Genomic DNA, 19,133 nt, shown 5'->3' with positions numbered 1-19,133 from the left:
CCACGCCCCCTAGTGATGTCATGCCACATCCCCTCCATTTATGTCTATAGAGATGAATAGAGGGGGCGTGGCCTGAGGTCACCACCACTGCTGCACGGACCCGGCGTATGTTTAGAACAGCAGCAGGACCCCCACAATCAGACCTCTTATCTTCTATACTTTGGGTAGAGGATTAGATGTCTAGCAGCGGAGTACCCCTATAAATAATTGTTAGTTACGTTTTAGGCGAGATGTCGGGACTTTGTATTTATTTTCCTATTTCTTCTTCTTTTTTTTGTCGTCTTTCTTGTTCTCTTTTTAAAGTGTTTATATTTGTCATTGTTTTTATTGTGGCAATATGAATATTACTGTTTGGCCCTTTTCACACTACAAAATTACTCCTTTTTATAAATCTGTTTGAAATTCCTTTAGAAAATGTTAAAAAAAAAAAGGATGTTCTACGTCTGTTACAAAATCCCATTAAAGTCTATGTGATTTTTCTATTATCCATTATGACCTGTAATAGTTCGTTATAACTAACGGAATTTAGTGGTGACGGAACATGTGACGGGACTTCCACTCATTATTTTTCTGTTTCAAGAAACGGATAAATTAACATCCGTTATATTTTAACATTGAGGTCTATGGCTGACGGTCGTTACCAAATACATCCGGAAATGTCCCTTATTGTAACGGACGTTGGTTTTACTGAGCATGCTCAGTAAAGCCTTCTCTACCCTGAAGTCACATGGTGTAGTGCTCACACCCCCCTGTTAGGACATCCTAAAGATTACTATGTTATCCCTGATTAAATACATTTATTTCTCTACCTTATATTTTAGCTTCTATAAAGTACAAAACAATAAAGGGAACACTAAGATAACACATTCTAGAGCGATCATCGCTCCTTAACCCCTTCCCACAAATGGACTTAATTGGACGTCCATTTTTTTCTGTGCGTTCCCGCAAATTGACGTACAATCGCGTCCAGTCACGATCACAGCGCCGCGGGTGTGCGGTGGTGATCAGCGGCGGAGGCGGCGATCTACTTTACAAGTAGAGAATCTGAAATTCAAAAAAAAATGCTAGATTTTAAATTTTTCATGAAATTTTTGGTGTTTTTCACACTAAAATGCAGAATGTATGGACCAAAATTTACCACTAACATTAAAGGGGTATTCCAGGAAAAAACTTTTTTTTATATCAACTGGATCCAGAAAGTTAAACAGATTTGTAAATTACTTCTATTAAAAAATCTTAATCCTTTCAATTATTATCAGCTGCTGAAGTTGAGTTGTTGTTTTCTGTCTGTCAACAGTGCTCTCTGCTGACACCTCTGCTTGTCTCAGGAACTGCACAGAGTAGAAGAGGTTTGCTATGGGGATTTGCTTCTAAACTGGGCGGTTCCCGAGACACGTGTCATCAGAGAGCACTTAACTCAACTCAACTTAACAACAACTCAACTTCAGCAGCTCATAAGTACTGAAAGGATTAAGATTTTTTAATAGAAGTAATTTACAAATCTGTTTAATTTTCTGGAGCCAGTTGATATATAACAAAAGTTTTTCCTGGATAACCCCTTTAAGTACAATATGTCACGAAAAACCAATCTCCGATTCCCTTTGATAATTTAACGTTCCCGCAGTTATTACAACATAAAGGGGGACAGGTCAGGATTATAAATGAGCCTTGGTTGCCATCAGACTGGATTCCCTTCATCAGTTGGTATCCATAGGGGGCGCTCTCTGTGTACACTACTTTCCCTGTCTCACATATGCACCAAGCACATAGCAGGCTGCATTAACTGACAAAAGCATCAGCCAATCAGAGTGCTGGGCCAGTGCAATATGCAAATGAGCTGCCACAGGTGACGTAACCGCCCCCTTTCTGTCCCGTTTTATAAAAGAAGGAAGATGTTTAGTCAGTGAGAGGGCGGAGGAGGGGCGGGCGGAGGAGGGGCGGGCGGAGGAGGTCGTTCTCTTGTCAGGTCCTTTTCCATTCACTTGTCATATACACCTCTCCCCAAGTACAAGGTCTCCCCCCCCCATGGGCCCATAAATAGAGCGGCTGTTATAGTAGAGGACGGTAGGTGAGATGTGGACAGTCATCTAGGAGCCACAGAGCCTCTTTGCTGGTGGACAAACAATGTCACATCCCTTGTGGGCAAACTGAGCCGCACTCTCATTGGGTACCTACCTTATTAAGCTTAGGATTCACACCCTAATTCCTACCAACATTATTATTGCTTTTGGAACCTAACAGGTTGGGGGGGAGGGGCAGAGTTTACAAAATCCCGGGGTCCAGCCCTTTGGAATGACATCTACATGTTATCCGTTTGGGCTTCGCTGGTAGGATTGGCCGCACCTAACACAACCACAAGTAGGACCCATCTTAGTGTTCTCCAATCTAATATGTGGCAGGAGGCCTGATAGTCCCCTGAGGGGCAGAGACATTGATCTGGGTGAGAGGAGGAGACAGGGGCCTGTGTACAGAGATGGACAATGCACAGTCCCACTTACCTGGCTGCCGTGATAGAGACATGGCGCCCCACTGGCCCCCGCACACACAGTCGGTGTGATGACTGTACAATGTCTGATGTCTGCCATAAGCGGTGAGTCACGGCTGCTTGTAGCAGCTGATACTCAGAGTCTATAAGGCAAGTGCAGGGAAAGTGTCCGGTGTCCAGACAGAGTTTGGTGAGAGGAGTCTTTACTCTTTCTGGTAGCCAGGACTGTGAATAAGTGACCCTGAGCCCATTGTATGTGCAGACTATTAGGTAGAGTCCTGAGCACTTGGATAGGACTACCTTACCGGCTGGCACCCGTATGGTGGCGCTAGTGAGCAGTTCTCCAGTGTAATCCAGGTAATAGCGATGATGACTGTGATGATGTCATGTCCCGGGCAGAGAATGAAGCGCTGACTGTGAGATCAGGGGAAAACACTAATCCCAGATGTTTGGTGGGTGCCGACTTCTATACGGCAAGATGGCTGAGTGGTTAGTGCTCTTGCCTTACAGCGCCGAGGTCGTAGGTTCAAATCCAACCAAGGACGACATCTGCAATGAGTTTGTATGTGTTTACGTGGGCTTCCTCCAGGTACTCTGGTGTCCTCTGCTGTATGTGTACATAGGAGAGCTGTATATGTGTAATGTACATGTAGCTGAGCTGTATGTGTACACAGTAGAGCTGTATATGTGTAATGTACATGTAGCTGAGCTGTATGTGTACACAGTAGAGCTGTATATGTGTAATGTACATGTAGCTGAGCTGTATGTGTACATAGGAGAGCTGTATATGTGTAATGTACATGTAGCTGAGCTGTATGTGTACACAGTAGAGCTGTATATGTGTAATGTACATGTAGCTGAGCTGTATGTGTACACAGTAGAACTGTATATGTGTAATGTACATGTAGCTGAGCTGTATATGTGTAATGTACATGTAGCTGAGCTGTATGTGTACACAGTAGTGCTGTATATGTGTAATGTACATGTAGCTGGGCTGTATGTGTACACAGTAGAGCTGTATATGTGTAATGTACATGTAGCTGAGCTGTATGTGTACACAGTAGAGCTGTATATGTGTAATGTGCATGTAGCTGAGCTGTATGTGTACACAGTAGAGCTGTATATGTGTAATGTACATGTAGCTGAGCTGTATGTGTACACAGTAGAGCTGTATATGTACACAGTAGAGCTGTATATGTGTAATGTGCATGTAGCTGAGCTGTATGTGTACACAGTAGAGCTGTATATGTGTAATGTACATGTAGCTGAGCTGTATGTGTACACAGTAGAGCTGTATATGTGTAATGTGCATGTAGCTGAGCTGTATATGTACACAGTAGAGCTGTATATGTGTAATGTGCATGTAGCTGGGCTGTATGTGTACAGTAGAGCTGTATATGTGTAATGTGCATGTAGCTGAGCTGTATGTGTACACAGTAGAGCTGTATATGTGTAATGTGCATGTAGCTGAGCTGTATGTGTACACAGTAGAGCTGTATATGTGTAATGTGCATGTAGCTGAGCTGTATGTGTACACAGTAGAGCTGTATATGTGTAATGTACATGAGGCTGAGCTGTATGTGTACACAGTAGAGCTGTATATGTGTAATGTGCATGTAGCTGAGCTGTATGTGTACACAGTAGAGCTGTATATGTGTAATGTACATGTTGCTGAGCTGTATGTGTACACAGTAGAGCTGTATATGTGTAATGTACATGAGGCTGAGCTGTATGTGTACACAGTAGAGCTGTATATGTGTAATGTACATGTAGCTGAGCTGTATGTGTACACAGTAGAGCTGTATATGTGTAATGTACATGTAGCTGGGCTGTATGTGTACAGTAGAGCTGTATATGTGTAATGTACATGTAGCTGAGCTGTATGTGTACACAGTAGAGCTGTATATGTGTAATGTACATGTAGCTGAGCTGTATGTGTACACAGTAGAGCTGTATATGTGTAATGTACATGTAGCTGAGCTGTATGTTTACACAGTAGAGCTGTATATGTGTAATGTACATGTAGCTGAGCTGTATGTGTACACAGTAGAGCTGTATATGTGTAATGTACATGTAGCTGAGCTGTATGTGTACACAGTAGAGCTGTATATGTGTAATGTGCATGTAGCTGAGCTGTATGTGTACACAGTAGAGCTGTATATGTGTAATGTACATGTAGCTGAGCTGTATGTGTACACAGTAGAGCTGTGTAATGTACATGTAGCTGAGCTGTATGTGTACACAGTAGAGCTGTATATGTGTAATGTGCATGTAGCTGAGCTGTATGTGTACACAGTAGAGCTGTGTAATGTACATGTAGCTGAGCTGTATGTGTACACAGTAGAGCTGTATATGTGTAATGTGCATGTAGCTGAGCTGTATGTGTACACAGTAGAGCTGTATATGTGTAATGTACATGTAGCTGAGCTGTATGTGTACACAGTAGAGCTGTATATGTGTAATGTACATGTAGCTGAGCTGTATGTGTACACAGTAGAGCTGTATATGTGTAATGTACATGTAGCTGAGCTGTATGTGTACACAGTAGAGCTGTATATGTGTAATGTACATGTAGCTGAGCTGTATGTGTACACAGTAGAGCTGTATATGTGTAATGTACATGTAGATGAGCTGTATGTGTACACAGTAGAGCTGTATATGTGTAATGTACATGTAGTTGAGCTGTATGTGTACACAGTAGAGCTGTATATGTGTAATGTACATGTAGCTGAGCTTTATGTGTACACAGTAGAGCTGTATATGTACACAGTAGAGCTGTATATGTGTAATGTACATGTAGTTGAGCTGTATGACATAGCTGGATAGGTTTCAAAAGAAAACTTTTGTTAACAATTGGTAACAAGTTTGGAGATGCAGTATATGATTTATGTATAAATGTCAGATATCCTATGTACATGGTTAATATATAGATGTGTTCCTGGACCCCTAATCCTTACTTTACCCCCAAAAATCAAACTTACCTACTTTGCTTCTGACTGACGCCAAACTGCTAATACCCGCAAACTGGCGTCAATCGACTCCTGCTACAATACACTCTTGGGTTGTGAAAGTAGATATATATATATATATATATATATATATATATATATATATATATATATATATATATATATATATGTAGGATGGAGGAGTTGTTGAGTCGGGAGATGAGGAGACTCTTTTTTCCTGAAAACTTGGGCACCTTGGCGACGGTACTGCTCCTCGCTTCGGCACCCCACCTCTTCTAATCTGGGAAGCAATCAACCTCCTTACTACCTAGACCACCTAGCGGAATTACTTGACCGTAGCCTTGTATTCCCTTTGACTCCTTTATTCGGCAAATGACCTTGGACCTCCAAGGTAACATATACCATGATTCTCTCTACTGCAATTCATTGCATATGTATCTTTCTGCACATTACCAAAGTATTACTTCATTAACACTGCCCAGACTGTATATAGTTGGGTCTAACCCACTTCTCTTCTCCCTCTCCCATTACACCTCCCCCCCCCCCCACTTGATGAATATATGCCTACTTGGCAATCTGCTTAGAGTACTTTCTGTGCTTTTCAGTTTATGTTCACTACATGGCCTGCGAACAGCGTGATTAGGGGACTGTGCTAGTCTAATTGTCCCATGGTGTCCTATGTCTTGTTACCATGTGAATAAAAAGTGAGATTGGAAAAAATATATATAGATGTGTTCTCTGCATCATTTATTGCTCTAAATTGGCTTCTCTCCTATGTGAATTCTTTGGTGCTGAAGAAGAGCGGATTTCCAAGTAAAACATTTCTCACATTCTGAGTATGAAAATGGTTTCTCTCCTGTGTTAGTTCTTTGACTGATACGGTTTGGTTTCCGAGTATAACATTTCCCACATTCTGAACATGAAAATGGCTTCTCCTCTGTGTGAGTTATTTGGTGTTTTTTAAGATTTGATATTTTATTAAAACAATTCCCACATTCTGAACATGAAATGGCTTCTCCTCTGTGTGAGATTTTTCATGTTCAACGAGACTTGATTTGTAAGTAAAACTTTTTCCACATACTGAGCTTGAAAATAGTTTCTTCCCTGTGTGAGTTCTATGATATTGAACAAAACATTAATTTCTCAGTAAAACATTTCCCACATTCTGAACGTGAGAAGAGAAGCAAATCAATTCATGTTGTACCTCAAAAAACTCACACAGGAGAAAAGCTATTTTCATGCTCAGAATGTGGGAAATGTTGTACTCAGAAATTAATAAAACATTTCAAACATTCTGAGCGTGAATATGGCTTCTTTCTTGTCTGAGCTTGTTGATGTCCAACACCCCTTCTGTGACCTTATTTTTTTCTTAACATCCTGTGAGGAATAAGAAGACAGGACCAAGGTTTAATGTATAATATTCTAGTATCTGGTGACATATATACAGATGTGTTATTTGGATTCTATTTGCATTTTGTATAGCAGACATTTCTGTCGGTGTACAACAAGTCTTGCTTTCCGAGTAAAACATTTCCCACATTCTGAACATGAAAATGGCTTCTCTCCTGTGTGAGTTGTTTGATGTCCAAGAAGATGCGATATCTGAGTGAAACATTTTCCACATTGTGAACATACAAATGGCTTCTCTCCTGTGTGAATTCTCCGATGCACAACAAGATCTGATTTAGAAGTAAAACATTTCTTGCATTCTGAACATGAAAATGGCTTCTCTCCTGTGTGAGTTCTCTGATGTACTACAAGACTTGATTTCTGAGTAAAACATTTCCCACATTCTGAGCATGAATATGTTTTCTTTCCTGTATGAGCTCGTTGATGTCCATCATTCCTTCTGCGGCTATTATTTTGCTGAACATCCTGTGATGACTGAGAAGACAGGACCTGTATATAAGGATGAGATGACAGATCTTGGCTGTGAAGGGCTGAGGGTGTATCTGGGATAATGGAATGTTCTTCATATGTATCTTGTGTGATATCATCATCTGCTTTATAATCTGAAGATATAAGATTCTCCTCTGATCTCCTGCTACAAGAATCTGCAGAGAATAACACAGATTTTATTATCAGTATTAACCCCTTAACAACCCAGGGCATTTTTGCATTTCTAAGCAATAGTACATTGTAAATCCACCCTTCATATGTAAAGGGAACCAATCATCACTTCTTACCCCCTGTAACTATTATAAACACGTCCTAGATCATGTAACCATTGTTCCTACCATGTTTCTGTAGTGAATGGCAATGAATGAAAAGCTCCGAAAATCATCTTATAAACTGTCCCGCGCTGTAGGTTAATTTCTGTAAGTAGTCACTTGGGCGGTGCTGCGTTCCTATTTAGTCACCGTGGCCAGAGCTGGAATCACGCCCCTCCCGTCCTAAACACGCCTACATGGGCGTGACTAACAGCCCGGCCGCAGTGAAATCAGCCTCGTCTCTCCTGTCAGCTCGAGTCTGCAGACTGCTGGAGTGCCGCTGGGTCCTAGTGCCAGCTGGATACATACACTCTCCTGCTGTCAGTGGAGAGATCAGAGCATCTAGAGATCGGAGAGGGACACATAGGACATATTGTACTTCAATCCTCCTGTCTTCTTAGGTAGATTACTAAATGTTAGGTGTATGTATTAAATCATGTTATACACTGAAAAGAGTGGGGGGGGGGGTAACATAATTACAATTCCCAGCATGTCCGGAGAGACAAAGGCTGTCTGTGCATGCAGAGTTGTACTTTTGCAACAGCTGGAGGCACACTAATTGTGAACCAATGGGTAACATGCCAGTGTTTCCCAACAGGTATGCCTACATTTTCCTACAAAGTTACAACTCCCAGCAGTTTTGTAGTTTTATGGAACAATAAATCCATAAAACTGCCCCTCCCCCAGTGGATAACTAGTACTCCCACTAATCCCTCCATCTCTACCCCCCCCCCCCCTCCTTCATTGATTATCAGCACTAGTGATCATCAGATTCACCCCCCCCCACTCTTTTCAGTGTATGACATAATTTAATACATACACCTAACATTTAGTAATCTACCTAAGAAGACAGGAGGATTGAAGTACAATCTGTCCTATGTGTCCCTCTCCGATCTCTAGATGTTATTCTCTCCACTGACAGCAGGAGAGTGTATGTATCCGGCTGGCACTAGGACCCAGCGGCACTCCAGCAGTCTGCAGACTCGAGCTGACAGGAGAGACGAGGCTGATTCCACTGCGGCCGGGCTGTTAGTCACGCCCATGTAGGCGTGTTTAGGACGGGAGGGGCGTGATTTCAGCTCTGGCCACGGTGACTAAATAGGAACGCAGCACCGCCCAAGTGACTACTTACAGAAATTAACCTACAGCGCGGGACAGTTTATAAGATGATTTTCGGAGCTTTTCATTCATTGCCATTCACTACAGAAACATGGTAGGAACAATGGTTACATGATCTAGGACGTGTTTATAATAGTTACAGGGGGTAAGAAGTGATGATTGGTTCCCTTTAAGTAAGAAACTGCAAAACTGAAGAAAGATAGTTACTATGATAGCGGAGCAGCCATACAACAGTGGTGTCAAACTGTGGCCCTCCAGATGTTGCAAAGCTTCAACTCCCTGCAGGCCTGGACACTAAAGGTCTGTCTGCCTCCTCCAGAGGATGCACACTGTCCCTGCAAGGTAAATCAAAGCTTTCCACTCATGGTATCCCTTAGTGCAGTGGTTTTCAAACTGCGGCCCTCCAGATGTTGCAAAACTTCAACTCCTAGCATGTCCGGGAGTTGAAGTTTTGCAGCATCTGGAGGGCCACAGTTTGACACCACTGCCTTACAAGGAGCAGGGACACCTGTCTTTGACAATCATGTGGACACAGCCTCAGGGAAAATCACTGCTATGGGGCCCGGTCAGGGACCAAATGACTGTGCCCCCCAATCCACCTGACCCCGCAGGTTATAATGGAGCAGTCATCCAAACCGCCCCCTTTATAATCCTCATGCCAGCCAGAGAATTCAGACAAAGGATAGGGCAGTGGTTCTCCCCCAGGGGTACTTAGCAATTCTCCAGGGGGTACTTGAAAAAAAAAATCAGTAATGGCAGCCACAGCCACTGGTTACTGGTCTGGACCACCTTGAAAGAAATGGTCGGCTGACGTCACTGCACAGAGGAGCGGAGGACAGCAAAGGGGAAGAGCGGGCACTGGGTGCTGTGGGCAGGAACTACCATCAGCTTTGTTGCTCCACTGTCCCTGCAGACCGGGGACCTACTGCTCTGAGCCATAGGAATAGGTCCCCAGACCAGAGGAGCAGTGGACACCAAAGCGGGAAAGTATGGAGGCCTACAGCTATATATGGGGACAGTATGGAGGCCTACAACTATATATGGGGACAGTATGGTGGCCTACAACTATATATGGGGACAGTATGGTGGCCTACAACTATATATGGGGACAGTATGGAGGCCTACAACTATATATGGGGACAGTATGGAGGCCTACAACTATATATGGGGACAGTATGGGGGCCTACAACTATATATGGGGACAGTATGGGGGCCTACAACTATATATGGGGACAGTATGGGGGCCTACAACTATATATGGGGACAGTATGGAGGCCTACAACTATATATGGGGACAGTATGGGGGCCTACAGATATATATGGGGACAGTATGGTGGCCTACAGCTATATATGGGGACAGTATGGGGCCTACAACTATATATGGGGACAGTATGTGGCCTACAGCTATATATGGGGACAGTATGGATGCCTACAGCTATATATGGGGGCAGTATGGTGGCCTACAACTATATATGGGGACAGTATGGTGGCCTACAACTATATATGGGGACAGTATGGGGGCCTACAACTATATATGGGGACAGTATGGGGCCTACAACTATATATGGGGACAGTATGGTGGCCTACAGCTATATATGGGGACAGTATGGTGGCCTACAACTATATATGGGGACAGTATGGTGGCCTACAACTATATATGGGGACAGTATGGTGGCCTACAACTATATATGGGGACAGTATGGTGGCCTACAGCTATATATGGGGACAGTATGGTGGCCTACAGCTATATATGGGGGCAGTATGGTGGCCTACAACTATATATGGGGACAGTATGGTGGCCTACAACTATATATGGGGACAGTATGGTGGCCTACAACTATATATGGGGACAGTATGGTGGCCTACAGCTATATATGGGGACAGTATGGTGGCCTACAGCTATATATGGGGGCAGTATGGTGGCCTACAACTATATTTGGGGGCAGTATGGTGGCCTACAGCTATATATGGGGGCAGTATGGGGGCCTACAACTATATATGGGGGCAGTATGGGGGCCTACAACTATATATGGGGACAGTATGGGGGCCTACAACTATATATGGGGACAGTATGGTGGCCTACAACTATATATGGGGACAGTATGGTGGCCTACAACTATATATGGGGACAGTATGGTGGCCTACAACTATATATGGGGGCAGTATGGTGGCCTACAACTATATATGGGGACAGTATGGTGGCCTACAACTATATATGGGGACAGTATGGAGGCCTACAGCTATATATGGGGACAGTATGGAGGCCTACAACTATATATGGGGACAGTATGGTGGCCTACAACTATATATGGGGACAGTATGGTGGCCTACAACTATATATGGGGACAGTATGGAGGCCTACAACTATATATGGGGACAGTATGGAGGCCTACAACTATATATGGGGACAGTATGGGGGCCTACAACTATATATGGGGACAGTATGGTGGCCTACAACTATATATGGGGACAGTATGGGGGCCTACAACTATATATGGGGACAGTATGGAGGCCTACAACTATATATGGGGACAGTATGGAGGCCTACAACTATATATGGGGACAGTATGGGGGCCTACAGATATATATGGGGACAGTATGGGGCCTACAACTATATATGGGGACAGTATGGTGGCCTACAGCTATATATGGGGACAGTATGGATGCCTACAGCTATATATGGGGGCAGTATGGTGGCCTACAACTATATATGGGGACAGTATGGTGGCCTACAACTATATATGGGGACAGTATGGGGGCCTACAACTATATATGGGGACAGTATGGTGGCCTACAGCTATATATGGGGACAGTATGGTGGCCTACAGCTATATATGGGGGCAGTATGGTGGCCTACAACTATATTTGGGGGCAGTATGGTGGCCTACAGCTATATATGGGGGCAGTATGGGGGCCTACAACTATATATGGGGGCAGTATGGGGGCCTACAACTATATATGGGGACCGTATGGGGGCCTACAACTATATATGAGGACAGTATGGTGGCCTACAACTATATATGGGGACAGTATGGGGGCCTACAACTATATATGGGGGCAGTATGGTGGCCTACAACTGTGGCCTACAACTATATATGGGGGCAGTATGGTGGCCTACAGCTATATATGGGGACAGTATGGGGCCTACAACTATATATGGGGACAGTATGGTGGCCTACAACTATATATGGGGACAGTATGGTGGCCTACAGCTATATATGGGGACAGTATGGGGCCTACAACTATATATGGGGACAGTATGGTGGCCTACAACTATATATGGGGACAGTATGGTGGCCTACAACTATATATGGGGACAGTATGGTGGCCTACAACTATATATGGGGACAGTATGGTGGCCTACAACTATATATGGGGACAGTATGGTGGCCTACAACTATATATGGGGACAGTATGGTGGCCTACAACTATATATGGGGACAGTATGGTGGCCTACAGCTATATATGGGGACAGTATGGTGGCCTACAGCTATATATGGGGGCAGTATGGTGGCCTACAACTATATTTGGGGGCAGTATGGTGGCCTACAGCTATATATGGGGGCAGTATGGGGGCCTACAACTATATATGGGGGCAGTATGGGGGCCTACAACTATATATGGGGACCATATGGGGGCCTACAACTATATATGAGGACAGTATGGTGGCCTACAACTATATATGGGGACAGTATGGTGGCCTACAACTATATATGGGGACAGTATGGTGGCCTACAACTGTGGCCTACAACTATATATGGGGGCAGTATGGTGGCCTACAGCTATATATGGGGACAGTATGGTGGCCTACAACTATATATGGGGACAGTATGGTGGCCTACAGCTATATATGGGGACAGTATGGGGCCTACAACTATATATGGGGACAGTATGGTGGCCTACAACTATATATGGGGACAGTATGGTGGCCTACAACTATCTATGGGGGCAGTATGGAGGCCTACACCTATATATGGGGACAGTATGGTGGCCTACACCTATATATGGGGACAGTATGGGGGCCTACAGCTATATATGGGGACAGTATGGTGGCCTACAACTATATATGGGGACAGTATGGAGGCCTACAGCTATATATGGGGACAGTATGGTGGCCTACAACTATATATGGGGACAGTATGGTGGCCTACAACTATATATAGGGACAGTATGGAGGCCTACAACTATATATGGGGACAGTATGGAGGCCTACAGCTATATATGGGGACAGTATGGTGGCCTACAACTATATATGGGGACAGTATGGTGGCCTACAACTATATATAGGGACAGTATGGAGGCCTACAACTATATATGGGGACAGTACGGTGGCCTACAACTATATATGGGGACAGTATGGTGGCCTACAGCTATATATGGGGACAGTATGGGGCCTACAACTATATATGGGGACAGTATGGTGGCCTACAACTATATATGGGGACAGTATGGTGGCCTACAACTATATATGGGGGCAGTATGGAGGCCTACACCTATATATGGGGACAGTATGGTGGCCTACAACTATATATGGGGACAGTATGGGGGCCTACAGCTATATATGGGGACAGTATGGTGGCCTACAACTATATATGGGGACAGTATGGGGGCCTACAACTATATATGGGGACAGTATGGGGGCCTACAACTATATATGGGGACAGTATGGTGGCCTACAACTATATATGGGGGCAGTATGGAGGCCTACAGCTATATATGGGGACAGTATGGTGGCCTACAGCTATATATGGGGGCAGTATGGTGGCCTTCAACTATATATGGGGACTGTATGGGGGCCTACAGCTATATATGGGGGCAGTATGGTGGCCTACAACTATATATGGGGACAGTATGGAGGCCTACAGCTATATATGGGGACAGTATGGTGGCCTACAGCTATATATGGGGGCAGTATGGTGGCCTACAACTATATATGGGGGCAGTATGGTGGCCTACAACTATATATGGGGACAGTATGGTGGCCTACAGCTAAATATGGGGGCAGTATGGTGGCCTACAACTATATATGGGGGCAGTATGGTGGCCTACAACTATATATGGGGGCAGTATGGGGGCCTACAACTATATATCGGGGCAGTATGGGGGCCTACAACTATATATGGGGACAGTATGGTGGCCTACAACTATATATGGGGACAGTATGGGGGCCTACAACTATATATGGGGACAGTATGGAGGCCTACAACTATATATGGGGACAGTATGGAGGCCTACAGCTATATATGGGGACAGTATGGTGGCCTACAGCTATATATGGGGACAGTATGGTGGCCTACAGCTATATATAGGGATAGTATGGAGGCCTACAACTATATATGGGGACAGTATGGAGGCCTACAGCTATATATGGGGACAGTATGGTGGCCTACAACTATATATGGGGACAGTATGGTGGCCTACAACTATATATAGGGACAGTATGGAGGCCTACAACTATATATGGGGACAGTACGGTGGCCTACAACTATATATGGGGACAGTATGGTGGCCTACAGCTATATATGGGGACAGTATGGGGCCTACAACTATATATGGGGACAGTATGGTGGCCTACAACTATATATGGGGACAGTATGGTGGCCTACAACTATATATGGGGGCAGTATGGAGGCCTACACCTATATATGGGGACAGTATGGTGGCCTACAACTATATATGGGGACAGTATGGGGGCCTACAGCTATATATGGGGACAGTATGGTGGCCTACAACTATATATGGGGACAGTATGGGGGCCTACAACTATATATGGGGACAGTATGGGGGCCTACAACTATATATGGGGACAGTATGGTGGCCTACAACTATATATGGGGGCAGTATGGAGGCCTACAGCTATATTTGGGGACAGTATGGTGGCCTACAGCTATATATGGGGGCAGTATGGTGGCCTTCAACTATATATGGGGACTGTATGGGGGCCTACAGCTATATATGGGGGCAGTATGGTGGCCTACAACTATATATGGGGACAGTATGGAGGCCTACAGCTATATATGGGGACAGTATGGTGGCCTACAGCTATATATGGGGGCAGTATGGTGGCCTACAACTATATATGGGGGCAGTATGGTGGCCTACAACTATATATGGGGACAGTATGGTGGCCTACAGCTATATATGGGGGCAGTATGGTGGCCTACAACTATATATGGGGGCAGTATGGGGGCCTACAACTATATATCGGGGCAGTATGGGGGCCTACAACTATATATGGGGACAGTATGGTGGCCTACAACTATATATGGGGACAGTATGGGGGCCTACAACTATATATGGGGGCAGTATGGTGGCCTACAACTATATATGGGGCAGTATGGGGGCCTACAACTATATATGGGGACAGTATGGTGGGCTACAACTATATATGGGGACAGTATGGGGGCCTACAGCTATATATGGGGGCAGTATGGTGGCCTACAGCTATATATGGGGACAGTATGGTGGCCTACAGCTATATATGAGGAAAGTATGGGGGTCTACAACTATATATGGGGGCAGTATGGTGGCCTACAGTTATATATGGGGACAGTATGGTGGCCTACAGCTATATATGGGGACAGTATGGTGGCCTACAACTATATATGGGGACAGTATGGAGGCCTACAGCTATATATGGGGACAGTATGGTGGCCTACAACTATATATGGGGACAGTATGGTGGCCTACAACTATATATAGGGACAGTATGGAGGCCTACAACTATATATGGGGACAGTACGGTGGCCTACAAGTATATATGGGGACAGTATGGAGGCCTACAGCTATATATCGGGGCAGTATGGTGGCCTACAACTATATATGGGGACAGTATGGTGGCCTACAACTATATATGGGGACAGTATGGAGGCCTACAGCTATATATGGGGACAGTATGGAGGCCTACAACTATATATGGGGACAGTATGGTGGCCTACAACTATATATGGGGACAGTATGGTGGCCTACAACTATATATGGGGACAGTATGGTGGCCTACAACTATATATGGGGACAGTATGGAGGCCTACAACTATATATGGGGACAGTATGGAGGCCTACAACTATATATGGGGACAGTATGGGGGCCTACAACTATATATGGGGACAGTATGGTGGCCTACAACTATATATGGGGACAGTATGGGGGCCTACAACTATATATGGGGACAGTATGGAGGCCTACAACTATATATGGGGACAGTATGGAGGCCTACAACTATATATGGGGACAGTATGGGGGCCTACAGATATATATGGGGACAGTATGGGGCCTACAACTATATATGGGGACAGTATGGTGGCCTACAGCTATATATGGGGACAGTATGGATGCCTACAGCTATATATGGGGGCAGTATGGTGGCCTACAACTATATATGGGGACAGTATGGTGGCCTACAACTATATATGGGGACAGTATGGGGGCCTACAACTATATATGGGGACAGTATGGTGGCCTACAGCTATATATGGGGACAGTATGGTGGCCTACAGCTATATATGGGGGCAGTATGGTGGCCTACAACTATATTTGGGGGCAGTATGGTGGCCTACAGCTATATATGGGGGCAGTATGGGGGCCTACAACTATATATGGGGGCAGTATGGGGGCCTACAACTATATATGGGGACCGTATGGGGGCCTACAACTATATATGAGGACAGTATGGTGGCCTACAACTATATATGGGGACAGTATGGTGGCCTACAACTATATATGGGGACAGTATGGTGGCCTACAACTGTGGCCTACAACTATATATGGGGGCAGTATGGTGGCCTACAGCTATATATGGGGACAGTATGGGGCCTACAACTATATATGGGGACAGTATGGTGGCCTACAACTATATATGGGGACAGTATGGGGCCTACAACTATATATGGGGACAGTATGGTGGCCTACAACTATATATGGGGACAGTATGGTGGCCTACAACTATATATGGGGACAGTATGGTGGCCTACAACTATATATGGGGACAGTATGGTGGCCTACAACTATATATGGGGACAGTATGGTGGCCTACAACTATATATGGGGACAGTATGGTGGCCTACAACTATATATGGGGACAGTATGGTGGCCTACAACTATATATGGGGACAGTATGGTGGCCTACAGCTATATATGGGGACAGTATGGTGGCCTACAGCTATATATGGGGGCAGTATGGTGGCCTACAACTATATTTGGGGGCAGTATGGTGGCCTACAGCTATATATGGGGGCAGTATGGGGGCCTACAACTATATATGGGGGCAGTATGGGGGCCTACAACTATATATGGGGACCATATGGGGGCCTACAACTATATATGAGGACAGTATGGTGGCCTACAACTATATATGGGGACAGTATGGTGGCCTACAACTATATATGGGGACAGTATGGTGGCCTACAACTGTGGCCTACAACTATATATGGGGGCAGTATGGTGGCCTACAGCTATATATGGGGACAGTATGGTGGCCTACAACTATATATGGGGACAGTATGGTGGCCTACAGCTATATATGGGGACAGTATGGGGCCTACAACTATATATGGGGACAGTATGGTGGCCTACAACTATATATGGGGACAGTATGGTGGCCTACAACTATATATGGGGGCAGTATGGAGGCCTACACCTATATATGGGGACAGTATGGTGGCCTACACCTATATATGGGGACAGTATGGGGGCCTACAGCTATATATGGGGACAGTATGGTGGCCTACAACTATATATGGGGACAGTATGGAGGCCTACAGCTATATATGGGGACAGTATGGTGGCCTACAACTATATATGGGGACAGTATGGTGGCCTACAACTATATATAGGGACAGTATGGAGGCCTACAACTATATATGGGGACAGTATGGAGGCCTACAGCTATATATGGGGACAGTATGGTGGCCTACAACTATATATGGGGACAGTATGGTGGCCTACAACTATATATAGGGACAGTATGGAGGCCTACAACTATATATGGGGACAGTACGGTGGCCTACAACTATATATGGGGACAGTATGGTGGCCTACAGCTATATATGGGGACAGTATGGGGCCTACAACTATATATGGGGACAGTATGGTGGCCTACAACTATATATGGGGACAGTATGGTGGCCTACAACTATATATGGGGGCAGTATGGAGGCCTACACCTATATATGGGGACAGTATGGTGGCCTACAACTATATATGGGGACAGTATGGGGGCCTACAGCTATATATGGGGACAGTATGGTGGCCTACAACTATATATGGGGACAGTATGGGGGCCTACAACTATATATGGGGACAGTATGGGGGCCTACAACTATATATGGGGACAGTATGGTGGCCTACAACTATATATGGGGGCAGTATGGAGGCCTACAGCTATATATGGGGACAGTATGGTGGCCTTCAACTATATATGGGGACTGTATGGGGGCCTACAGCTATATATGGGGGCAGTATGGTGGCCTACAACTATATATGGGGACAGTATGGAGGCCTACAGCTATATATGGGGACAGTATGGTGGCCTACAGCTATATATGGGGGCAGTATGGTGGCCTACAACTATATATGGGGGCAGTATGGTGGCCTACAACTATATATGGGGACAGTATGGTGGCCTACAGCTAAATATGGGGGCAGTATGGTGGCCTACAGCTATATATGGGGGCAGTATGGTGGCCTACAACTATATATGGGGGCAGTATGGGGGCCTACAACTATATATCGGGGCAGTATGGGGGCCTACAACTATATATGGGGACAGTATGGTGGCCTACAACTATATATGGGGACAGTATGGGGGCCTACAACTATATATGGGGACAGTATGGAGGCCTACAACTATATATGGGGACAGTATGGAGGCCTACAACTATATATGGGGACAGTATGGGGGCCTACAACTATATATGGGGGCAGTTTGGGGGCCTACAACTATATATGGGGGCAGTATGGGGGCCTACAACTATATATGGGGGCAGTTTGGGGGCCTACAGCTATATATGGGGGCAGTATGGTGGCCTACAGCTATATATGGGGACAGTATGGAGGCCTACAGCTATATATGGGGACAGTATGGTGGCCTACAACTATATATGGGGACAGTATGATGGCCTACAACTATATATGGGGACAGTATGGAGGCCTACAACTATATATGGGGACAGTATGGAGGCCTACAACTATATATGGGGACAGTATGGGGGCCTACAACTATATATGGGGACAGTATGGAGGCCTACAACTATATATGGGGACAGTATGGTGGCCTACAGCTATATATGGGGACAGTATGGTGGCCTACAACTATATATGGGGACAGTATGGAGGCCTACAGCTATATATGG

The 19,133-nt window shown here is 45.0% G+C and overlaps 1 protein-coding gene across 1 annotated transcript in view; it reads left to right on the top strand.

Moving 5' to 3' along the window:
- Nucleotides 1–19,133, top strand: part of LOC130298020 (oocyte zinc finger protein XlCOF7.1-like) — a 54,463-nt gene that overhangs the window by 11,670 nt on the left and 23,660 nt on the right. The window lies entirely within an intron of this gene.

The sequence above is a fragment of the Hyla sarda genome (genome assembly GCF_029499605.1).
Source record: "Hyla sarda isolate aHylSar1 chromosome 1 unlocalized genomic scaffold, aHylSar1.hap1 SUPER_1_unloc_16, whole genome shotgun sequence".
Classification (NCBI taxonomy): domain Eukaryota; kingdom Metazoa; phylum Chordata; class Amphibia; order Anura; family Hylidae; genus Hyla; species Hyla sarda.
Note: the sequence above shows the minus strand (reverse complement) of the source record. Positions and strands in the feature narration are given on the sequence as shown.